Genomic DNA, 26043 nt, shown 5'->3' with positions numbered 1-26043 from the left:
TCACGGCCGGCGCGCGGGCTGAAGGGTGCGCTCGGGCGGCGGCGAGAGAAGAGAGCTGTGCAGTGCGCGCCTGGCTGCGTGCGACTGTGGCTTGGAGAGCGTTGCATCACCCCTTTTATAGCCCTCAGGCTGGCGGAGCTGTCGTTTACTCCGTGTTGCCAGTCCCAGGCTGACGTAATGCTATTAATAGCTTCCCGGGAGAACCGGCCGAACCGAGCGGAGGAAGGGGTGGGGGAGGGGCCAAGGCGGGGCGGAAGGCGGGTGGAGATGGGGGGGCACTGGTGATGCAAGTTCGGGGAGGAGCCAGCCGAGGCGCGTTGCCCCAGCCTCGCTCACTGAGACACACACCAGCCCGCCCTCTCTCTCCATATCAGGACCGGAGTCGCCCGGGATAGCCGCCAGATGTGCGTACTCGCTGCTGCGTGTTCCAGGCATGACCAATGGTGCCCAAGCCAGCGGCATGACTCCACCGCGCTGGCATCTCTCCCTCCGCTAGGTTGAGGAGCGGGGGGGCGGGGAAGGTGGGGAGGCGGGTCCCGGCCCCAGCCCAGACTAGGTGAGGCTGGGAAGCGGGCACGACCTTTCTCTAAAATGCGTGGTCATTTTCTGGAGCTTCAGGAAAATACCCCCTCCCCCACTGGCCTCCTACTTCTCTAGCAGGGACAGAGTAGGGGCAGAAGCGTTAGTCTGTGATGGGGGGAAGGTGTCCAAAGTCACCGTTCGGTGTATCCACGCCGTTACCCGCCGGGTGTGACCTCCGCGGCGGGGACTACGAGAAGCCCGCCGGTTAACACAAAAGAGGAGGGCAGCCTTCGGCTGGCACCGTGCGCCGGAGCCCGCGGCCCCGGACCCTCCACATAGACGCACACGCAGGATAGCTCCGGGCTCCGAGACGAGAGCTAGTGGTAGGACAGTATCGGTTCGATTTTTCTTCTTCTTTTGTTTTTCAATCACAAAGCGTTTGAAATTGACAAGAACGTCTCAGTGAAACCAACAAGAGCGTGAAAAGATCGGAGTCCCGGAGGAATCAGAGGCAACCCGGTGGGAGCGTAGGAGGGGGCAGAAGCCAGCGGCCCGGACGAGGGGGAAAGAGAAGGTGTTTTGGGGTTCGCGAACCTGCCCAGGCCTGGGGGTCGCCCCGCTCTCAGGCAATATTTAGGGAAAACCCATCTTCAGCTTTCACGTGTTCTTCTGCTCCCAGAGCCTACTGGACTGGGACCAGAAGGCCCGGAATGGGGACGCACTGACCACAGGCGGAACCCGCAGCAGAAATCCCCTCTGCCCTCAAGCCAGGGTGGCGGGAAAGGCGGGGCCCCGTAGCCGAGATTCGAGCTGAGACCTCAGCAGAACTGGGTTTGAACCTTAAAAACGATTTCCTGATTCTTATTCCCCGACCCCAACAGTTTCTGCTCAGAGAGTGGCAGAACCAGGAACCTTCTTGACTGTCTGTGGATGACTCTTTGTGGACACAAGTGTGGCCTGGTTTCGCACCTGCCTGGGAGGGAGACTTGCGCGGCCGAAGGGTGTGGGGGCACGGCGAAGGGCAGAAACACCTCCTTTCCACCTGCCACTGGGAGAGAGGCGGCCGAAGGTCATAGTTTGGTAATTTGGGGTAGAAACTAGAGGTGTCTGGAGCCCAGGTCTCACTTGAAGTCCCCAGTTCCCCTCCACCGGGGTTCCTCGCCGCCAAGCCCGACCTCACTCAGAGCACCCCTCTCTCCAGGGGCCTGGGAACACGCGGAGGGCGGCCTCGGAAGTCTTTGCGCCCCGGCGGGCGCTGGAGCCCTGGGGTTCCACGCGGGATCCTCAGAGATCCTGCTCTGCACCAGACCCGATTTCCAGCGGCGTCGCGTGGGAAGTGCAGGGCGGGTGTTTTCGCTTTACTTTTTGCCCTGGTAACGGCTCTCCCGGCCCCACCCTCCGCTCCCACGCCTCACCCCCGCGCGCCGCGCAGCACACCTCCACAACCCGCCCTCCCGCTGGAGTGCGCGCAGGTAAACCCCGGGCGTGTCGGAGCAACCCCGAGAACACCGGGCGGGATTAGATGGAGGAGTGTTTGTGCATTTGAATGAAGTTATTTGGTATCTCTACTTAGCTATTTTATCTACTTATAGATTGTCCTGGAATAAATAGCACCATTATAAAGTGAAGCAAGGAGAGGAGGGAGAACACGTGAAGCTTTTTACTCTTTTTCTGCTGTGAAACAGAAATCTTTCACCAGTTTACAGGTTGAGCTATGATTCCATTAATACACCCAAGCCAAATCTGTGGAGATCTGGTCCCGTCCTTAAGGGGAAATTCCAGTTAGGTCGTCAAGTACATAAACAGCCAGACCGGCCTCCACAAAACCTCAGGGGCTCTGCCTTGGGAAGGGAAGGGTAATTGGGGTGGGGGGAGAAGCCCCTCACACCCTGGTCGGGTTATTTTTATTACCATTGTGCCTCCAGTTCCTTTTATCAATCTTGCTTCATTCTAATTACTCTTAGTTTGGAATCTCCAAGTTACACCTGGATAGAAATGCTGTCCGCTGTTCACAGAAGTCTGATCCTGACATTCTAAACCCTAAAAGTGATAAGAATCTTGACAGAGAACTAAGTCCACTCCCACTTGAATGAAACTCTTATCCAAGGAAAACAAAAACTGCTGCCTGCCTCCCTCCCCTCAGCCCCCAGGAGAACCGTGAAATGCCTGCTGAATTGAGAGACTGGAAAAGAACAGAGCAAGGCAGAGCCCCTGAGGTCTTTGCCACAGGAGAGTGATCAACATCTGAGTCCTTTGCATCCTCATTTTACCCTGACTTAAGTTAATGCCACCAATGTCCAGTGTGCACACTCTCAGCACACACACAGGCAGTGCCGTGCAGAGGAGGGCACAGAAAAACTTTCCACACCACAACTCCTCTCGACGCAAACCAAAGAATGGCTGTCTTGCCTTAGAAGGAAGCCCTGTTTAGGATGATTTCAGGGGTTAATCCTCAATGAAAGAGGGTTAAGCAGAGACTTGAAGATTACTGAGGTTTTATGCTGGTGAACGGCCTGGGGAATCCACGTTCAGATCAGCCTTGGTATGCTTTGCTGCGTGAGATAAGAGTCGGAGACTTCATGCTGGGACATGTGCAAAAGGAAGGGAAAAAATTAAAAGGGGAGGGGAAGGAACTAGGTAATTAAAAACAGCCCACTCGTGGCAACCAAATCTAAACAGAAAAACATTGCAGGGAACCAACGCCAAAAAAAAAAAAAAAAAAAGTTCGAGATATTTAATAGTTCTAGCAGTTTCTTAGTTCAGTGCACAATCCCTTCCCACATTCCTCTGCCCCATTACTCTGTTCTGTAAACCCTAAGACTGTATTCGCGCCCAGAATGCTAGAAACACAAGATAAGATCCGCCAGAAAAGCGGCAGAGTACTAGCAGCCCTGTCTGCCTGGCTCAACCTACTTCTTCGCTTTGGAATGGGAGTGGAGTCGATTTTCTTATACTTTATTCTGTTTCTGAAGCCCACTCTTTCTACAAAGTCAGTTTGAATGTGGGGATTGCTAGTTTAAAAGCGTCCAAAATGGGCATTGTCAGGAAACAGGTGCAGCATCACACAGTAGGCACTAAAGTGTGGAAGGCACTTGGATTCTGGATTCAGCACTTAGATGCTGTGTCACCTTAAGTAAGTTATTTCTTCAAATGAAAAATGGCACTAACAATAGCGCCTAATGCATAAAATTGTTGTGACATTTCTCTGAGGATGTGGCACCCAGTCAGCCCTCAATAGTGGTATCGTTAATTAATTATGAATCAAGAAAAGCTTTCTGAGGTACCCCTGAATCTCTCCAGGAATTCATTCAGTACCCCTTGTCAGTGGCAAATAGTGGATGAAGTCGAGCGATCTCCAGGAATGACAATCATAAGGGGGTGGGAATGAGAGCCCAGGCAGACACCGATGAGAGCGGTCCCCATTCCCTATCACAGCAACTCCACCACACACCTGGGGCTCTCCTCAATGCTGGGTGGCCCTGCCAAGTATCCTGGGCTAGGAGCAGGGGATTTGGGTTCAGGATCTGTTCTGTCTTTGATATTCTTGAGCAAGGCACTCCCCCTTTCTAAGGCTCCCAGTTTTTCTGAAGTGAGGAGCCTTGGACTGAGCTCTGATGGTCCTGAATGGGGACCCTCTGCCAAAGCCACCCTATGGGCCTCTGGCAACTTACCCTAAGAGAGATGGGGAGAGAGAAGACATCATAGGTAAGGCACTGAATACCACAAGGACAGACCCATTTATGCAACCTTTCTTCCCCTCCAAAAACTAGAGTTAAGAAATGTTGTCCAACTTAAACACAGCCTGTCCTTCTCCCACCTCCAATACTTCCAAGAGTTTTCATCCCCATGGACTAGGTGCCTTGTGAGAGAGGGGCGTGGCAGAACACCCCAGGCATGGATTACATCTCTGGGGACTTCTTACGTGTAGCCCATCATCAACAACCATAGACATCTACCTTGGTCTACAGGGCCAAAACCCAGGTGGCAGGTACTCCCATTTTGAGAGATTAAATCCTGGAGACCCCAGAATCCAAAATAAAGTCCTGGAAGTCAGGGGATTAGTAGGACTCAGGAGACCTGGGATTCATTCACAGGTTTACTTCCAGTCAACTGAGTAAGTATACAGTGAGTATACAAGTCATAAACATGATGTCTTAGTTTCCCAGTGTATAAAATGGAACTACTTAGCATTGACTCCCCCTAGGTTGTTGTAAGAATCAAATGAGATAGTAGATGTGAAAGTGATTTGAAAATAAAAGATTTCTTTGGGGAAAATTTTACTATAATTTTTTTGTCATTATGAAAATTTGGGAAACAGACAAGAAAAATATATTACCCACAATGTCAACACTGTCAGCACTGTAATGTGTTTCCCTCTAATCTTTTTTCTCATGTACATGATTTTAAAATATAGTTATGATTTTAGATTGCATGCACTTTTGAAATTTGCCCTTTTTCTTGTTACCTCGAATGGTATATGGTCTTTCTTCTTAAAAATATGTCATTATAAAGTATACCATATATGCAAAAGATTACATAGAACACACACATGCATACGTATACATTTTGATAATAAAACACATTGGGAACCCACCACTCAACAAGTAGACCTCTTTGCCTCCCAGAGGTAACCACTCTGCTGATTCTTATTACCATAACTTGCCAATGGATGTTGTATGATTTATTTAATCATTTCTCTACTTTTAGAATTTAGAGTGTTGCTAATATTTTGCTTGAATGCTATACAAATTTAAATCTTTTTATAAGGGAAGGGGCATCAAATACCATCATTGCTCAGGATGCTTAAACAGGGTTAAAGAATGAGTCTTGATGTCTACCTTCAAATGCTACACAGGGCATATATATGGTAGAAGATGGAAGGACCCCCAAAGATTGTGACCACTTGTGCATTTTCCTTGTTTCCTAACATCCAAACAAAAAATCCTGCAGGCACTTTTCCCTTCTTTTTTAATCCCTGCCCCTCTCTACTTCCCAACCTCCTTTATTTTCTCTTCATCTACCTTGAAACAGAAAATGTAGTCTGCATGGGCTAGTGGTACAGAATTAGAGCAGCCAGGCTCTGCTTCTCCCTGTGCCTTCAGGCAAAATTCTCACTGTAGCTCGGGCAGCTCTAGCATCTCTATGCCAGTTTGGTGACATGAGTGGCTACCAGGTAGCTGGTCACCTCAGTCTGCACCTGAACAGGTGCAGATGTTTGGTGATTCTCAGAACTAAAAGACACCATAGCAAAAAGGACCCTAGAAGTCATTCATTTCCATCTTTCTCAAACTGGACGTAAGCACACAAGGTGTACCAGGGCCATGAGATAAACAAAGGAGTTCCTACTTGAGTGTCTGCCTTAAATAAAAAATCCTTAAAATGTTTTGTTATATTAAACATATATAGATACGTGGAATTTGAAGGTAAGTCATACAAGGATTTCTAAGGAAAGAGAGAAGATATCAAATACATTCTCGGTTTAGCATCGGCTGCCAAAAGTTTTATTCCTGGGATCTTGAGAGGATTAGTTCCCTCCCTTCTTTCTAAGTGTAAAATGCTGCTATGTAGCGTTCTGGGTGTTCCAGGCTATGTACTAAGCCCTTTACATACAGTTAATGCTTTTAATTATTGTAGCCACCCTTTGATGGACCTGTGAACATCTCCATTTTATAGATAAGGAAACTGAGGCACAGACGGTAAATAACTTGCCAGAAGTCACCTAGCTAGTGAGCAGTAGAGCAGGATTCAACCCAGGCAGTCTGACTCCTGAGTCTGAGTGCACAGCCACGATACATACCACCTCCTGGCAAGTGCTCACGGGAAACTTGGGATGCTCTGATGCAGTTCAGGGCCCTCATTTGATGGATGAGAAAACTGAGCTTACAGAGGAAATGTGGCTCTCCATGGTGTCAGAATCATAAATTTTCATACCGAAAGGAACCTTAGCAGCCATTGAGACTCGTGAACCCCTTTTTTGCCCTCTGCCCAGGGAGATGCTGCTTTTGCTAAGATTAGGGTCAAGGTGAAAAAAGCTGATTGTAAGAAGAGCACCCTAAAACATTTCAGGGGCATCCTTAGCTAGTGGCTGACAAGGTATACTATCCCTGGGGCTGAAAAGGGGCTGGTGCAGGGTAGAAGCCAGGGATGGCAGAAAGAACCTGTGGTCAGATAGAACTGAGTTCAAATCCTCCTGTTGCCACCACTTATTTTGTTTTGAGAAGGTCCTATAACCTCAGTTTCTCCTGTAAAATGGGGATAATATCTATTTCCTCATTTATATCTGTTTCCTTAATCATGGGATTAAGGAACAATGCACCTTCATTATACATTGTATACCTGTATCAAAATATCTCACATACCCAATAAATATATACACCTACTATATAACCCCCAAAATTAAAAAACAATTCACTCTCAAAAGTGCCATTAAATAAATATTATGTTTTTCCCTCTTCATGCCTTACCCTTGAAGCTACCAAGTCATATGGAAACCTGAGACACCAAAGTGTCTAGACCCTCATGGAAATTTCCATCCCTCAGGCTGACTTACTGACTGATTTGAAAACAAATTTTAAAAAATTTGATGTGTGGCCAGGTCATATTTAGTAATTACCATTTACTGAGCACATAGTACATGCCAGGCACAATAGTAAGCACTTTAAAAATACCCGGTATCTTATTTCATCCTTATAATAACATGTGAGGTAGGTTTTTTTTATCTTGGTTCTACAGATGAGGAAACCAAAGCACAGAAAGGTTAAGAAAATTGCTCGTAGGCACTTGATTTAAACACAGATCTGACTTATTTCAAAACTTATATTAAGCGATACTGTCCTCAGAATCTTAGAGAGCATGACGTGTGTTTACTTTTCTTTAGCCTTGCCTCCCTTGTTGAAAATAGGCACCCTCGCTTTACCGAAGTCTTGCTGAATGCACAGATACTTCTAGAGTTGACCTTACCAGAAAATTCTTACTCCTGATGTCCCAGAGGATTCATGCTTAATAAATTCCAGATCCCTGTGCCCTCGGGGATACTTTCCCCTCTGCCAAATTTGCAATTATTTCATAATTTGCTTTAACCACAAAAATAAGCCCTGTTATCGACTGAGTAAACTGAGTAGAGCTTTTTGGACTTTTATTCTTTTCCCAAAATACGATGAACTTGAATCATCAGATGATGAACTTGTACTTGAAACTAGAGTGGCAGAGGGCAAAGTGAGTCACTCCAGTGAGTTTATGCCTATCAATCAATGCATCAAAATTGTGTCCTGTTACCAAACACTGCTCTCAGCAGTCTACTTAGACACCTTGGGGGTAGAAGGGCAATATAAGAGCATTTCTTGACCTGAGGACTTAAAAATCTTGTTTAGGTGGCAAATTAATATACATGAAGCAGATGTGCATCAATATAGTAGGTATTATATATATATTATATATATGTATGTATGTATGTTTAGTCCTCCAACATTTTAACGAGCACCAACTATATGCTGGATACCGTGTCAGAAGCTTCAGGTACACAGTGATGCGTATCTGCCTTCCAGGTGCTCACAGCTCATGGGGAGACACACTTGACAACAAATAGTTACAGCTTGATGCAGCAAGGGCTAAAGTGGGGCAGGACGGCTCTGCCCAGGAGAGCTGGCAAGAGCTGATGGCTGAGGTGACTGTGGAGCTGGATGTTGAGCTGACCATTTTCTAGGCAAGGGAAGTGTACAGGCATTCCAGGCATAGAGAAAGTCATATGAAGAGACTGTGAGTGCCAGTAAGGGGCTGTGCCCTACTCATCTCTGTCCTTAATTCCAGCTCTTTGCACAGTTCCAGGCACATGCCAGACCCACAGTGAATATGCATTCATTCAGTGGATGAAAATACAGAATGGAGAGAACATGCAGCGTGTTTGGAGAACAGTGCGGCAATTGCTGAGCAGGAGTATTCGTGGAAGAGAGTGGACGTTAGGGAAGCAAGTTGGGGAAGAACAGACTGTGATAGGCTTTGAAGATGTAATAATCAGTTTGGACTCTATCCCCAGAGACAAAGGGAGGGGGTCACAGGGTCTGTCAGTGGCAGATGGACATAAGCAGATGTTTTTCAAGAAGACTGCTGGTAGAAGGCTGAGGGTGGGCTGGATGGGAGAGGAAGATGCCCATGGAGGGCCATCAGGAGGCTGCAACACTGGTCAGGTGAGGCCATCGGAGGCCGGATGAACTGAGAAGGTGGTGGTATCCCCACTCTCATATGTTGTTCACTCAAAATAAAAATTATTCACAAAACATAATGCTCTTATGTGTAGTGAAATTAAAATAGCCTTTTCCCCCTGGATCTTTTCATTGAAAAATTCAGGATTGCTTCATTAAAGCTGAGCTTCCCTCACTTTTGGGGGCCCTCCCCATTACAGGTACCCTAAGCAGGTACCTGGTCAGCCTTGGGAGTACAGCAGTGTTGCCTCACCTGAGGCAGGGCTGGTGAGGAAAACAGGAGGGGATGATTTGGGGAAACTTCCAGGCAGACATCTTTGGATTTTGGCGGCAGCTTGGTGTTAGGGTAGATGGAGAGGGGAGGAATCCCCCTATCTCGGATGTTATATAGCATAGCGTTGGGGTGGGAAGAAACTGATTGGGTATTGTAGGGAGTAGAAGTGGGAAGAGACTAATAAGTGCATTTTGGGACAAAATGCTTAGCAGTGGGATGTCAAAGAAGGGAATGGTCCCTAGCCATCAGCATGTTGGGGATATCAATGTAATGGAAAGACTCAGTGGGGAGAGGAGAGAGAGGAAGGAAGAAGACCCAGGCTGGGGCCTAAGGCGTAATGTAGGAGTCAGTGTGGATTATTGGAAATTTACAGATAATTACCAAGTACCGTGAAAATCTACCTCACTGGTTCACAGCTGTAATCTGTGCTTTCCCTCAGGCTTGGGTAACAATATTTGCCCCAGCTAGCTTTCTTATAAAGTGATTAATGAGGACCAGGAATTGTCCTTCAAGAACCAGGAAAAGTCAATGATCCTCAGCCTGACATAATTGAGAATTGACAAACTAGACACTTATCTAAATAAATCCTTTTTCAGTGCTATGCCACTATTTTAAAAGATATTCACAAAGAGGTTACAACTTACGGAATGCTGTAGAGATAATGTGAGTTTTAAATGCAAGATACATATCGTCTCACCTCAGTTAAAATGGTTTTATCCAAAAGACAGACAATAACAAATGCTGGTGAGGATGTGGAGAAAAGTTAACCCTCGGACACTGTTGGTGAGAATGTGAATTGTACAGCCATTATGGAAAACAGTTTGGAGGCTCCTCAGAAAAACCAAACGTAGAGCTACCATATGATCCAGCAATCCTACTGCTGGGTATATACCCAAAAGAAAGGAAATGAGTATATCAAAGAGATACCTACACTCCCATGTTTGTTGCAGCTCTGTTCACAATAGCCAAGATTTGGCTACGTCAGTGTCCATCAACAGATGAATGGATAGAGAAAATGTGGTACTTATACACAGTGGAGACTATTCAGTTATAAAAAAGAATGAGATCCTGTCATTTGCAACAACATGGATGAAACGGAAAGTCTTTATGTTAGGTAAAATAAGCCAGGCACAGAAAAACAAACATCATATGTTCTCACTTATTTGCGGGATCTACAAATGAAACAATTGAACCCATGGACAGAGAGAGTAGAAGGATGGTTACCAGAGGCTCGGAAGGGTAGTGGGGGTGGGGGAAAGTGAGGATGGTTAATAGGTTACAAAAAAATAGAATGAATAAGACCTACTGTTGATAGCATCGCAAGGTGACTGTAGTCAAAATAATTTGCTTGTACATTTAGAAATAACTAGAAGAGTATAATTGGATTGTGATACAAGAGATAAATGCTTAAGGGGATGGACACCCCATTTCCCAAGATATGATTAATCCATCTTGCATGCCTGTATCAAAATATCTCATGTACCCCATAAACATACACACCTACTGTGTACCCATAAAAATTAAAAATAAATAAATTTTAAAAAACAAGATACATATGAACACAGAACAATCATAACTCAATAAAAGCTATAAATAAACAACAAAATACATAGAATAAGGGAAATAAAGAAATTTCCATAAAATATTAAAAGTAGTTGTTGGAAGTATGAGTGGGTAACCTTTTCTCTCTTCTACTTATATATTTCTGAATTTTCCAATTGTTTTATAGTATGGTTGTGCTAATTCTTAAAAGATGAAAGTATAAACTTTCATGAAGGCAAAAACTAATATTACTGTGTGTCTTTCAAAGAGTGTATTTGCCTACTTTTTTCCAGTCCTGCCATTAAGGGGTACTTAAGACTGAGATTACATCCAAATCAAATCCTAGCTTAATTAAATGTATCAAGCACTCCTTGAATGCCTACCATGTGCCAGGGGCTAAGAAGGAATCCAGGAAATAACAAAATCGTTTCTAAGGTAGGAGAGGGAATGATGAATTAATATTCAATAAGCTCAGTTTTTGTCCTGCTAAACCTCACAGTGACTTACATAAGCGAAACAGAAAGAAATCCAAAGTGTTCTAATCTACACTGAGAACACTGTGGTAAGTGGAAACAACCCTGGGCCAAGGTTCAAGTTCCGGTTCTGCACTAGCTGAGAAACCTGAGGTCCCTCTCTGAGGGTCAGATTCCTCCCGTGTTAGTCAAGGAGGTTGTGCTAAGGGAAGGGCTCCAGAAGGCAGCAAGAGTCTCAACCTCTGCCACTTGCTGGCCTGGGACATTGAACATAAAGCTAGTATGACCCACCTTGCACGGTTGATATGGGGCAGAGGGTGAAAAGATAGATAGATAATTGCTACATAGATGAATGGATGGATAGCTAGCTGGCTAAATAGAGAGAGAGAGAGAGAGAGAAATAGAGATAACTCAGTACTCAGAATATAACAACACATTAGTAAATGGGAGTTTCCATTATTATAAATTCTGAAATTCCTTACAGTTCTTCAATTTTGTGACTATAAGCGCTGTGTCTACAGTCGATGATGGTGATGAGGATGATGATCATGATGGTGGTATTACTTTCTAAGGGCCCCTTTTTTCTTGTAATCATTCCCTATTGACCAAGTTTCTACAGACGAGACACATACCTGGTCACATAAAAGTGAGTCACTGAAGAGGCCCCATATTTTCTCTGTGTTGGATGTGCCTTGCTGGACAAATCACCCCTTTCCCTCAATTTCCAACACTTAGTCTCTGTTTTCTTATCTGAAAATTTGCCCCCACAACTTCCTCACATAAAAGTGCTGTGAGGAATAAATTCATACACTTATTAATCACGTATTGAGTGCCTACCGCATGCCTGGCATTGTTCAAAGAGCTGGAAATCCAAGAATGAACAAGACAGAAAGAGGCTCCACACTGGGCACTTAGCAGCTACCCCAACATTAATTTCTCCTCTTAGGCTTAATTTAAATGGAAATAAGACAGCAGTGAGAATGCAAAGAGATTCTCAATTCAGAAGAACGAGTGTTATCTCTTCAGCATTCCTTTAAAGAATTTGGGAACAAAACACTGACTGTTAACTAGTTCACCATTCATGTGCTAGAGGGAAGCCACCTTCTTTTTCCCCCTTCGCATTGGCCTTGAAAGGGAGCCAGTGGGTGAGAGGGGACCTTGTCCTTTCTTTCTGACATACAGAGCGTTAGCTTTAACTTTCACATTCCCCACAGCACTCTACTGCCTTGGCTCTGTTACATGTCCTGACATGTAGAACCAAAGGAAACACAAAGCGAAAATGAAACAAATGTTCCACCTGAGTCACTGTCTGTGTTTCTCTTTTATCACCAAAGCAATGAACTCCCACACAACTGAGGCTTGTTCTATTTAGGTTGTAAAACGTCATCTTTGTAATTAAAGCACACTATTATTGTTATAAAGTAAACAATTGGAAAACATGTTCTTAGAAACATCTCTCTGATTCATAAATATTTGGGTGGTGAAATCACAGAAGTGGAATGCTAACCTTGCTAACACGCTAGTGATAAGATCAGTAGGCACTTACATTACACATGGGAAAGTTAGCCTTAGTGTGCAGTAGAAAAGTGAGATGGAAAAGAGGAGTTATCTTGTAATGGCCATTTGGAATCATGGAGGTTTAAAAAATATAAACTATTTTTTCTCATGTTAAATTTCACTTCACTTGTGTTGAATATTAATTCATTGAAGGAATATTTTGTTCCCACTCCACTGGGGCCACACCCCACAGGCACTTTAAGCCCCAACCACTTGAGGCGCTAGTGGTTTCACCTTCTCATCAAGCCTCTCACATCCAACATTCTTGTCGATGATGGAATTTCCTCCTCCTCCTGCCACCCAAACCTTTCCATTTGCAAAACTACTGTTTCATTTTATCTTTCAAAATCCAGTTTCAAAGTCACTTCCTTGTGTAGGTAAAATAATGTTAAGTCACATCCAGGACTAATCATGTAATTAGCGGGGCCTATTACTAAATGCAAATGTGGAGCCCCTTGTTCAGAAATTATTGAGAATGTCAAGTCAGTGACAGCAGAGCATTAAGCCAAAGTGAAACCTGTTAAGGGTGGGACTGAGCAGGTCATCTCGCTTGTGAAGGTGGCCATGGACACACCTTTTCTGTGTTCCCATAGTTCTTAGAGGATATTTTTGTTTCTTGACCATTCAGCATCTATCCATCCCAATTCAAGTAATGGTTTCCCAGTTTTCCTCTGGGAAAGCCACTCCCCTCACATTTCTGGTCCATGTGTATTGGGTGACCAGTCAGAGCAAACCAGGCCAGGGACCACTGTGGTTGGTCCAGGAAGGGGTTCAGGATCCATGTAGAGCCACTGTGCTGCAGGAGTACTGGGCTGGGGCTGCTGGAGGCAGCTTAGTAGCTGGACTTGAAGGCAAGGGGCTGTAGCCTGGGGCTGCTGAGGTTGCCATGTGCAACTGGAGAAAAAGGACAGAGTCAAGAGGTTCTACATCAAACTGGGTGGCAGCCACATTTTCTGCAGAGTTTTCAGTTGTATGAACCAGCGAGTCCCCACTTTTTGTTAAGCCATTTTGTACTGTTTTTTTCTAACCAGCAAAAGAGTCCTAGGGGCTACACATCTATTTGGTCTTCATGTACATATTTTTATACATGTATTTCCCTATAGTTTTATTAGCCCCTTGGGAGTGAGTATCCTATTTTGCTCATCTTACCATCCTCAGTGGTTGAGATATTATTAAAATATCCTTTTACTTTTTAAATAAATAGAATTGTAATAGTAGATGGCAAAACAATAATTGACAACCCTGTAATTATCCTCGATTTCTGTTGTGAAACTTAACCAGTCTGTAGAATCGGAATGGCTGTGAGCCCCTGCAAATGTATTCAGTTCAATATATGCTAAGTCCAGGTGGCCAGGCAATCAACCAATGGGTTAATTCTGCTCACAGGTGCTGGCAACACTCTGTTCTTTCCCCTGACCTGTAGGCCTGTAAGGGGCCCAGTAGCTTCAGCCCACAAAGCACATTCACACCCATTAGTTCGTCTGCATCTCCCACAACCCTAAAAAGGGGTCCGGCGGGGCGCTTCATCTCCATTTTACAGACTGGAGATTGAAATAGAGTCTGGGCAGTTTCAGCAACATGTTCTGTTTGTGTCTATAGACCCAGGCTCTCCTGTACCCCCTGACACCCTCATCTGAGACTCTTCTGCCCTCTGTCTCTGCTCTGTCTTCTCCCTCCTTGCTCTTTGACCCTTCCACCCTAGTAAGGCAAAATGTGTAAGAGGTAGAGTGACTTTTTAAATCTGACACCAGTAGGATTCTGTTTATTTATAACGACACAAAATAAGCACAATGCCAACTCTGGAAAATTGTTAGTTTGTCTGTTTGTTTAGTTCATAGTCTCTGAATATTTACTTTTTATAAATAAGTTATTTGTATTTAATTTTAAAAGCAAAATAATGAATCCCAGCTAGAAACTTACAATAACACATGTTATAGTCCTTGCCAATCTTCCATTACATTCGTGAAGCATGTAGACTACCTAGGATGTGTCTTAGCCTCGTGCATCATTTCTCCAGGCCTCATCTACAGGGGCTGCTGGCCAGCTGCTCTTCAGCTCCACCGAGCCCCAAATGGGAGGAAATGGAATTCAACTTCACAGAGAGGGCTAGACCAGACAGAGGGAAGACTGATGCTCTGTGAGCGCTTAGACATTGGAGCAGGCTACCAAGACTGGTGGGTGACGATTCCTTCTAGGTGATGTGTGTGCCTGAGTGGGCACCCATATGCAGGCAACTCAAGGACTAATTGGAAATAGGGAGCTATCTTACGTGAAATCTGAGAGCTCAAGAATTCTGGGAGTGGCTACTGAACATCACAGATTGAACAGGGACTTTGGGGAGGTTGTAAAGATCTACAGAAAAATAAAGACAACCCTAGGGCTAAGAGTGGTGACTGATATAAATAGAGACGCAGACACATAGGTATGCTTACAATCATTTACAAAGTCTTAAGAACACTTTTTTTGTTTTTAAAGAGACAGGGTCTCTCTCTATCATCCAGGCTGGAGTGCATTAGGGCAATCATAGTAGTTCACTGCAGCCTTGATCTCCTGGGCTCAAGTGATCCTCTAGCCTCAGCCTCCCAAATAGCTGGGACTACAAGCACATGCCACCATGCCCAGCTAATTTTTAAATTTCTTTCTTTTTTTTTTTTTTTGGTGCAGATGGGATCTCACTTTGTTGCCCAGGCTGGTCTTGAATGCCTAGGCTCAAGCCACCCTCCCACTTCAGCCCCTCAAAGCACTATGGTTATAGGTGTGGGCCACCAGAAGCAAGAACACTTATTTTTAAATGCCATATTATCAATGGATGTATTGGGCTGGCAGCACCCAAACCCATAGATCTGTTTTAATATCTCAAGAATTGAGGCCATCAGATACAAGAGCTTCTTGCTGTGATGTAATAGAAAGTGCACAGCCCACCAAAGAGGTTGAACCTGAATGAAATCTGGCCCCTAGATCTGACCATTTGTTTTTGTGAAATTCAGAGGATAGAGGAAATGGTTAAACAATGCTGAGGATGTAATCAGCCAAATCCAGAATGAGGAAAATTCTACAAAATAAATTACCTCATTTCTTCAACAAATAAATGGCATGAAAAATAAGGAGAAAGAATATGGTAGGTTAAAATAGACTTAAGAGACATATCAACCAAATATAGTGTGTGGACCTTGTTAGGATCTTGATTCTGTCAAACTAACTGTAAAAGGACGTTTAAAGACATACTTTTGGAAACGTGAACCTAGGTTAGCTAATTCAATGACACTAGAAAATTATAATTAAATTTGTTAGATATGTTGTGATTATTATCTTAAAAGCCCTTATCAGTCTTTAAAAGTAATAAAATACTTAGATGAACGTTGAAAACATTATAAGTGAAATAAAGCAGATTTTTTTAAATGCTGTATGATTTCACTTAGATAAAGTGTCCAGAATGGTCAAATCCAGAGACAGAAAGTAGAATAGTGGTTACTAGGGGCTAGGTTGAGGGAGAAATGAGGAGTTATTGTTTAATGGGTACAGAGTTTCAGTTTATGATGCAAATGTTTTGGAGACAGATGGTAGTGATGGTTGCACACAATGTGAAGGTACTTAATGCCACTGAATTGTACACTTACAAATGGGTAAAATAGAACATTTTATGTTATGTACATTGCACTGCAATTTTAAAAGAAATTGTTAGAAACATACTCTGAGATGCCTATGATTTGCTTTAAAATACTCCCACCTGACAGAGGTTGCAGTGAGCCGAGATCCCTCCACTGCACTCCACCCTGGACAACAGAATGAAACCCTTTCTCAAAAATAAATAAATAAATAAAAATTCCCACCCTACCCTACCACCCCATAAAAGAAAAGTGTGCGGAAGGGGAGATGAAATAAGACTAACAAAGTATTGATAATCGTTAAAGCTGGATTTCATGTATATGAGGATTTATATATGTACGTTTGCAAATTCCCATGATTAAAAAGTTTAAAAATGACTGCAGAATGCCTCACTCTCAAGGATAAATGAATACAGTGCAAATCTGCCCACAAATGTAGCTGAGCCCAGCTGATTGGAGGAGTGCACACAATGGACTGGGGCCGAGGGATGGAGAATATTCCCCATGGCCAGTCCTTGGCCATCGGGTGTCTAAAGAGCACCTACGTTTTCAAAACTACATCCTGACCTCTGCTCTTGCCAGAACATCCCAGTGACCTTCTCAGCTGGTTTCTTGAGCTTCTGGATTATTTTTTCCACAGACATAAGCCAAGGTATCACTTTAGATTTTCCCCCTTGCAAGAGGAGTCTGGTGGCAGTTGTTGAATATAGTTGAGGAACAGAATGGCACAGGCTGGTGAGAACACTCAGGAAAGGTCCTGTCTGTCTAAAGAGACTGGGGAGACTGTGGTGCAGGAGGCTCCATTAGGAAGAGGGGTCTTAACACATGCCCTTAAGAAGGTGGGGAAAAGTATTCCAAGTAGAGGACTCAGAATATGCAAAGATAAGGAAGCATAAAAAGGAGTATGTCTCTCTCCAGAAAGGGAGAGCAGCCTGTCCCTGGTACAGGATACAGGGGAAGAGGCAGCTGGGAAAGTTGGGATCAGATGGTGGATGGTCTTGTATGTATTGCTATGAATTGTATTCTTTCAACAAACTGACAGGCTACCAAGGGCTGTGTTCTTTGCAAAGATGTACAAGAAACCAGGCCCATGAGAGAGGAATATTTTTCACTTCTGTGCAGTCTTTCCTCCTCATCTATGTGGTTGGTGCATTTACCTTATAGTAAGAGCCATGAAAGTACATTATCCTGCTCCCCTAATGCTGCCCATATCCAATGCTAACTTGGTAAGTCTTTCAACAGGAGACTCATTAAGCTTATATTACCACTCAAAGTGGTGCCCAGGAAATGTGCAATTTCTGATGGCACAATAATACAGATGGCCACTGCAAAATGAGTATCTGCATTTATGGCTCCTGTGTTCACACTGAATTCAATTTTTGAGTATTTCCACCTGTTACATTTTAAAAATTGAAGTAATACATGCACAAGATAAAAGAAATCAGATAATAAGGAAGTGTTTATATTGAAAACTAGCAGGGCTCACCCCACACACATGCCACCTGCCAGAGACTACTACCTTTAACGGCCTCTTTTTAAAATTATTTGGATGGTGAACTTCCTAATTCCAAAAAATATGCTTATGTGACTTTTTAAAAACAGTTTCTTGGTCAGTTTAAGACATTCTTTTGTTCTTCTTCTTCTTTTTTTTTTTTTTTTTTTTGAGACAGAGTCTCACTCTTGTTGTGCAGGCTGGAGTGCAGTGGTGTGATCTTGGCTCACTGCCACCTCCGCCTTCCTGGGTTCAAGCAATTCTCCTGCCTCAGCCTCCTGAATAGCTGGGATTACAGGCGCTCTTTTGACTCACCTCTATAAAATAGAATATAACTTCCTATTCCCTTCCCCCAACTTTTTTATTTATAATTTACTTCTTCTATGGGTTTCCGCTGTACACTTATATGATACACTTAATCTTCTATTTCTTCCTCCATCTATAAAGTAACTTTTGACTCCCTAGTACATTAGCTGAGGATATCAGCACAGTTCTCTTCTTTCTGTCTGTCCCTTGCTCCCATTATCTGCTATTTGTACCTTTAATTTTGCATCAAGAATGAAAACATTTACAATGAGCTCTGTTTCCATTCTCATGTCTTCCTTGCTTTGTGGGTAGGTTGATTTTAAGAGTGGAGAGCTAATAGACAAGGTTTGCATTATTATGACTATATCAACCCAGGATTGCTGTGATGCCGAGGAGTATGCTAGGATCACATTTCTCCACCCGGCCACAGTCACCACTCATGGCCACTTCAAGGAGAATGCGCCTGGTGAAAGCAGAAAAACAGACTCTCTCTTATGATCTGGGTTCAAATGTTCAAAACGATGCTATATTTTAGATGGCTTCAGATTGGGAAAATAATTTTGTTTTAAAAATGTAAATATGTCTTCATATTCACAGAAAAAATGTATATACATGTATTACTTATATTTTTGAAAAGGAAGTTATTGCCAAGTATGAAGGTGACTAAAATGTGGCATCATTTTGAGCATTTGAAGGAGTGATTATGTGGATGGTAGAGGAAGAAAGCAAAATTCAAAGTGTCCAAAATGAGAAATAAATAATGTCCAAATGGAAAAAGCAGGAAATGAGCAGTATACACACACGATTTAGAAATATGGAGAAGAAACAGTGAAAAGAATAGAAAGCAACTGCCTTCAGGGAGTGGGAATCAGGTGTGGGGTTGTATGGGCTGGGAGACTGTTTTTTTTTTTTTTTTTTTTTCATTGTAAGCCTTATAGTATTGTTACAGTTTTTAAGCTTTGTACATGTATTACTTTGATAAAAAGTAAATTAAAATTTAAAAAGGGACTAATTATCCTTCTCATCCTACCCACAAGGTAATTACTGCTGCCCCAACATGATAGGCATTGGGGCGCTAAAAAGATAATCCAAAGCTCTTTGTGCGAAATGAATCATGTCTCCCGGTGGTGACACCCTAGGGTGATGAGATGTGATTCTTTATTGGTAGACACAGTGTCCGTAAACCTGTCTTTACTCTTGAGCCAACTGGGTCTACCTTTTCCCTGGTGGGAGCTGGTGGAAACATGCTGGGTTAGGGCTGTTTCTGAGCAGGGTGGGGAGTGGAGAACGTGTTGTTTCAATTAGTCCCCTTGACTAATCCACGCTCTGCCTGGAGTCTCCTAGTCCTAAGCCTCTTCTGTTGGGTTTCAGTGTCTCCTTAAAACAAGCTTCTCAAGGTGAGAGGGATAGACACCTGGCTGCAGGGGTAGAAGAAGCTACTGAGGACAGCCCCCTTGAGTCAGGCTTAATGGCTAATTTTCCCTGATCTCAACATCCCCCTTCTCACTCACCTCCCACAATCACTGTCACCCCACACGCTGAGTCTCACAGGGGTCTACAGAGGGACTGCACCACCCCCTGCCCCGCCTGCCCCTGCCACCCCAGCAGGTGCCTTGCTTAGACTGCTGCATTGCTAAACTAAGTACCAGCACCCCATCCCACACTCCCCATTTTCCACAATTCTGTTGACATCTCTTGTCTGCTGTTATCTGTCTTCCTGTCCTGTTATTTAAGATAATTCATTTTTAAAATCCCTGCAGTGGACTTGGGAAGAAAGAGAGGAGATACACACATATGTATGAATGAATGGTTAATGCTTCATTTTAACTGCAGTTACAACTGACTTTCAAATGGAAAGGCTGGATTTTATTTGCTGTTTTCTGCCCTCTGTTTTAAGTTCATATTCTGGGGTATTTCCATGTTAGCAAAACTTTGTCCTTTGACCAATGGCAGCGTCCCTGAGTCCAGCCTGTGGGCTTCTAAGCATGTGGGTTGGTCACAAGAGGTACAGACTAGAGATTGTGGTTTGCGTCACATAACCCAACCCCATGGCAGCAATCCTGACTTCTGCAAAAGCCCACTCACAAGTCAGTTGTTTGGAATGCAAAACATATTTTCCCATAGAAACAACATCATAAAGGAATATTTTAGTTCTCAGGTCAGCTTTCCAAAAAGTCTATCTGATGCAGATAAAAGCTCATAGGTACATATATTCTTCATTTATTAATGTATTCATCCCCAGCATTTATTGAACACCAATTATGTGTAATTTAAGCATGACATTATTATTGCAGGATTCTATCAAACACAATCTTTTAAATACATCACTTTCCTCTATTTTTTAGCTTCCATTGTTTTTAACTTGGAAGCTCTTCTCCAAAATGTAATCTTCTTCTCCCACCTTCCCTCTAACTCAACCATTCCACTTTAAGAGAAAAAGGCAAAACTTGTGTCAGAGTCGGTAAAAACGTTCATTTGGTCAGTGACAGAAAGTTTCCAGAACTTCTCTGCACCTAGAGGGCTCCTGTGTCCTGCGGAGGGCCCAGCCCAGTGTCACTTTTACAGTAAGAAGCTGCTCATTGTACTTTCCCCAGGGTCCTCCAGGGACTTGGGTAAAATTGAGAATTGGCTCCCCGTCAATTATCTTTGGGATTCCTAAGATTGCAGCACTGACCTGAACAAAAAGTCACTTTTTAAGGCTTAATGTGATAATTGTTGGCTATTTTTTGCCTTCCCATAAAATTCAAAGGTAACTGGAGCATGTTGCCAGTTCAGTGCTTCACATGTTTATTTTCTCCTGCGTCAGTTCATGTCTGGCTTCCAGAGGGCTCATGCTGTCCACTCATGAGGCACGGGCGACAGCTACTTTGTGGTGGAGATTGGAAACTCTCACCAAATGAAGTTCTTTGGCACTTTCTCCAAAGTTATTCAGGGCAGGAATATTATTCAAGATGGTAAACTCATACTGATGTAGTCATTCATTCATTCACCAAATACTCCTTTAGTGCTTACTGCATGCCAGGCACTGTGCTTGGTGCTGAAGATGCCCCGTGGAGTCACAGCTACATCATTAACTCTGCACTTTGAGCAGCAAAGAGGAAGAAAGTGCCATGTCCTAAGAAGAGTATTCCCTCCCACTGACTTGCCCCAAATAAAAATTCACCAGCTTAGGAGAAAAGGGAGAAAGGGGAGAGGGAGAAATAAGGGAGCTGCCTGTGTGGGTCCTCCTTCCCCAGTCATGCTCTGGGTCAAGAGATAATAGAAACTTCATGACAAATTAGGGAACCCCAGGATGGAGGTTCCCTGAGCCCCCTTCCACAGGTGACCTCCCCCAGAAGCCTGTGTGTGAAGGTAGAAGAGGCATGGCTGAGTGAGGCATCCAGGCAGATGGGCTGAGGACAGACTCACAGTCTAGTGCAAAAAGAGGAGCCAGGACCTCCCCTGACCACGGGCAGGACCCCGGAGGGTCGAGAGAGGCTACAGGACCCAACAATTTTGGGAAAAGGAGAATGCCAAGGACACTGGAGACCACAACAGATCCTAGGTCATTTGGGAGGAAGTCAGAAGGATGGGTGCCAATGACCAAAGGCCCAGGGGACTCCACACTTCAACAAAGCCACTGTAGACAAAGAGCAACAACCATAGAGCAGGTGCTTCTCTCTCGGCACCAGGGAAAAATAGCCCTCGTTTTACACACACACACACACACACACACCTAGAAATGAGAGCCCCTCTAGGAAGAATGTCAGAAAATCTGCCTAGGTCAATAACCGGAAATGACCCTGTAACCCTTCATTTGGCTGAGATTATCTGAAGAAGACTCTGTTTTCTGTGACAGAGGGAGGGTTCAGAACTTAAGAATTACAAAATATAATCTATTACAGTTTTGCACACATGAATATGTGGCCTATGAAACTTGCTCCTGCTTCACACACAAATAAATGTTTAAAGCCACATATCTTCATAAATTCTCAGGGAAGGCAAACAGGTGCTGAAACAGAGGGAAGCCCCTACATTGGATGGGGTGGTTTGAGGTGGCCCCTCCATGGAGAGCTCCCCTGATGGTGAAGTCTGAAGGGGAAGGTGCCAGCCAAGCAGAGAATCCTAAGGAGAGGGCTCTGGGCAGAGGCAACAGCACCAGCCAAGGTCCTGAGGCAGGAAGGGATTCAGCTGTTTGAGGAATTGAAGGAAGTTCACCAGGACTGGCCATGGGGGCAAGACAGAGAGAGCCAGGCTGAGTCTGGAGAGGTTGACAGGCAGGAAGCTCCAGCAGCACCTTTGCATCCCCAGGGCTCAGCAGCCCCAGAGCTGCCACACACAGGAGCCCCACTTGCCTTTCACTCCCCGGCTGTTAGTAAACCTTCCTCTCACCATCCTGTGGATTGGCCTCACTATTCAGGCACTTCTCCCTGTCCCCTTAGAAGCTCCCTCACACCCTCGGCCCTCAGAATACATCTTATCTTGTAGGGTTTCTCTTCTCCTTTTGGTATCTGACACGTTGGAGAGGGGACACCATAAGGTGATCATAGGACTGAAGAATGGGCAGCCACAGGGCTGTGTTTACCATGCAGATTCCCGAGTCTCTGTCCCAGGTATCCTCACACACAAAGCCTGCCTGGGGTCCTGCGATCTGAGTGACCAGAAAGTTCCCACAAGAGTTCCATACAGGTGGCCTGGGAGCCGCACTTGGAGAGACTCCAGGTGAAAGAGAGAGGCCATGTTAGGCAGGAGGGGGAAGTGAGGGGCAACTTTATAAAGAATTTTAACTCCAGCATAGCATGATGATGAATTTTATGTGTCAGCTTGACTGGGCCATGGGGTGCCCAGATATTTGGTCAAGCATGATTCTGGGTGTTTCTGTGAGGGTGTTTTGGATGACCTTAGCATTCACACTGATGAACCAAGCGAAGCCGATTGTCCTCCCCCATGTACGTAGGCCTCATCCGGTTATCTGAAGTCCTGAAGACAGCAAAAAGACTGAGTAGAAGATAATTCCTCCTGCCTGACTGCCTTTGAGCTGGGACATCAGTTTTTTCCTGCCTTTGGACTTGAACTGAAACATCAGCTCCTCCTGGGTCTTGAGCCTCCCAGCCTCAGACTGGAACTGCACCGTTGGCTCTCCCCAAGCTTGCTGACTACAGAGCTAGTGGCCCATCAATCTCCATAATTGCATGAGCCAAGTCCCTTACAATAAATATCTTATACACATGCATCTTATTGGTTCTGTTTCCCTGGAGAACCCTGACTAACACAGGGAGTAACAGCTGTTTTCTGCTTTCAGGACGCTCAGAACTTTGTATTCCAGTGGGAGAAAATCTGTCTGGATGGTAAAAGTTGTTCATAAATACATACTGGTATAAGAAATCAAGAAGTGGTATGCAGCATAGGTCTCTTTGGGGGACTTCAAGAAATAATTATAGCTGCTATTTACAAGTACTATGAGTACCCTGTGTGTGAGAGGTGATATTTTATCTCCTCCCCTTGTAAATACTTATGTAACGTCTGGCTTTCTTGCGTTTCACCTACCATGAGGGCAGAGATACGGTCTGTTTTGGTCATCACTGTGTCTGTGGGAGAGAGCCCAGGATATGGTAGGTACTTGGAAAATACCTGTTGAATGTGTCAGTCCTTGTATTTCTAATCTTTACAACGATGCCACATGGTAGATACTATGATCCCCATTTTAAAAAAAGGAAACTGATGCCCAGTGGGAGTGTTGTTATTCTCCAATTACTATGCCCCACCCCTTCTATCCACTTCCTGCCCTCCTCTGTGCCCTGAGGGGCTCAACTCTACAGACTTATAACCTGTCCTCCTGGCTAGGGAAAGAGAGAGGTCAAGGTTAGGACCTCTGTTCCAGGGCATTGTTCTGACAGTGGCTGTGTTTCTCCAGGGCCACAGCCCCTGTCAGGTGGTTCTTGTCCATGATGCCAGCTTTCAACAGGATCCAATAAAATATTCCCTCCTCTTGCCCTGTAGGCCTGGGTGGTGATGGCTTTCTGCGATTACTAGTTCCTCAGTGCTTCACCATCCCCTGTGGGTTCCTGTAATCCTGCCCAAGCCTCAGTTAATAGTCCCTTTGCTAAACTCTCCTCAGTTAAACCTGCTGTGTGTGTCATCAATTTCCTGCTGGCATCCTGACTGATAAACAGAAATGAAACCCGGGAGGCTGAAACAGGAGGATCACTTGAGCCCAGGGGTTCCAGAGAGTAGTGCACTATGAGCATGCCTGTGAACAGCCACTGCACCAGTCTGGGCAACATAGCGAGATGCCATTGCTTAAAAAAAAAAAAAAAAACAGAGAGAGAAATTAGATAACAAAGTCACACAGCTAAAAAGCAGTGGAGGCAGGCATCAGACACTGAAGTGTCTAGCTATGAAGCCCATTTTCATTTTGTTATACCTCATATTCTTCTCTCAGAAACTGGTTAGAAATGAGCCTGCCCCGGCCGGGCGCGGTGGCTCAAGCCTGTAATCCCAGCACTTTGGGAGGCCGAGACGGGCGGATCACGAGGTCAGGAGATCGAGACCATCCTGGCGAACACGGTGAAACCCCGTCTCTACTGAAAAAATACAAAAAAACTAGCCGGGCGAGGTGGCGGGCGCCTGTAATCCCAGCCACTTGGGAGGCTGAGGCAGGAGAATGGCGTGAACCCGGGAGGCGGAGCTTGCAGTGAGCTGAGATCTGGCCACTGCACTCCAGCCCGGGCGACAGAGCGAGACTCCGTCTCAAAAAAAAAAAAAGAAAAAGAAAAAAAGAAATGAGCCTGCCCCATGACAGTCTATGTTTTCCTCTAGACCATTCCATAACCCTGGCATTCTTTAGCACTCTCCCTTTCCCTGGAGAGACGAAGGGTGGCAGCGTGGAAATAGGGCTCAGCCTTTTGCCACCCAAGAAACCTGGATTGGAATCTAAGTTCTGCTACTGATTTTGTGACTCGGCAAGGGCTTGACTTCTCTGAGCCTCTGTTTCTCGATGTGTAAACTGAGAGTCATACTTCAGCGGGAGCTAATGAGGATAAAGTAAGCAAATGTATTTCTATCAAGAGCTCAGTCAAGTTGGCCTTTCTTCTCCTTTCTCCTAAGCACAGGTCTCATGGAAAGGCCGGAATACTTGCCTGAAATCACTCAGTCTCTGGTTTAAAAGTGCTGCTCAATCCCTCTGCAGGGAGAGATGTCAGGAGCTTTGACTGTTGAAAAAAACGCACAGGCATGTTTCAGAAGGTGGATTCCAGAGCGCTCAGTGCAGGGGACGGAAGCCCAAGCCTTCTTTCAGGCATTGTTTTACTGACTTTCTTGCGACATGGCAAAAGGTGAATCTCATGACCAGTGTGTGTTTTCTCCAGCACTAATGACTGTGACTAAAATAGAGCTTTGTGGGGGAGAACCCACACAGTCCTCCCCTTGGAGAAGTTCTGAAGGCTGCCCTGCTTTGCTTTGCCAGGGTGCATTGGGTTTGAGAGCCATTGGTTGGCGACTTCAGTCTCTCTATAAGCCTCAAAATGTGCAAAAGAAAACGCGTTAATACAGGCTCACCAATACAGAATTTACAGAGGCTGGCCTGGTTCCTTTCCAAAAGGTGGTGCACAATGAAGGTTAACTTCTGAGGTGGGAAGGGTTGCCAGATAAAGGATAGGGTGCCCAGGTAAGTGTGAATTCCAGATAAACCGCAAATATAAGTCTGTCCCACTCAGTGTTTGGGATATAGTACACTAAAAATTCTTTGTTTCTATTTGAAATTCATGCTTACCTGGGCCTGGTATATTTTCATTTGCTAAATTTTGCAATCCTGTAAGTGAGGGGAAGGGAGATGTTTCACTGGCTTACAAAACATTGTTTTCAAGCATTCTTCAAACATTTCAGAAGCTTCATTTTACTCAGAAACCAATGTGCTTGTTATGAATTGCTTTTTTATACTCATTAAAAGAGGACTCTAAATAGCATCCTATCAACTGAGTTCTGATGTCTATTCCTTGAAATAATAAAACTGTATTTCCTTAAGAATATGCAATTATATCCTTTATCTAGAAGCCATGTATCTGAAAACTTCAAATATCAAAATGCTGACAAACTT

The 26043-nt window shown here is 44.5% G+C and overlaps 1 protein-coding gene across 1 annotated transcript in view; it reads right to left on the bottom strand.

Annotated features, from left to right (window-relative positions):
* ATF3 (activating transcription factor 3) overlaps positions 1–26043 on the bottom strand; it is a 54022-nt gene that overhangs the window by 11909 nt on the left and 16070 nt on the right. The window lies entirely within an intron of this gene.

This window comes from Colobus angolensis, unplaced genomic scaffold (assembly GCF_000951035.1).
Source record: "Colobus angolensis palliatus isolate OR3802 unplaced genomic scaffold, Cang.pa_1.0 Scaffold100, whole genome shotgun sequence".
In the NCBI taxonomy this organism is placed as follows: Eukaryota; Metazoa; Chordata; class Mammalia; order Primates; family Cercopithecidae; genus Colobus; species Colobus angolensis.
The sequence above is the reverse complement of the archived record's forward strand: the minus strand, read 5'-3'. Positions and strand labels throughout refer to the sequence as shown.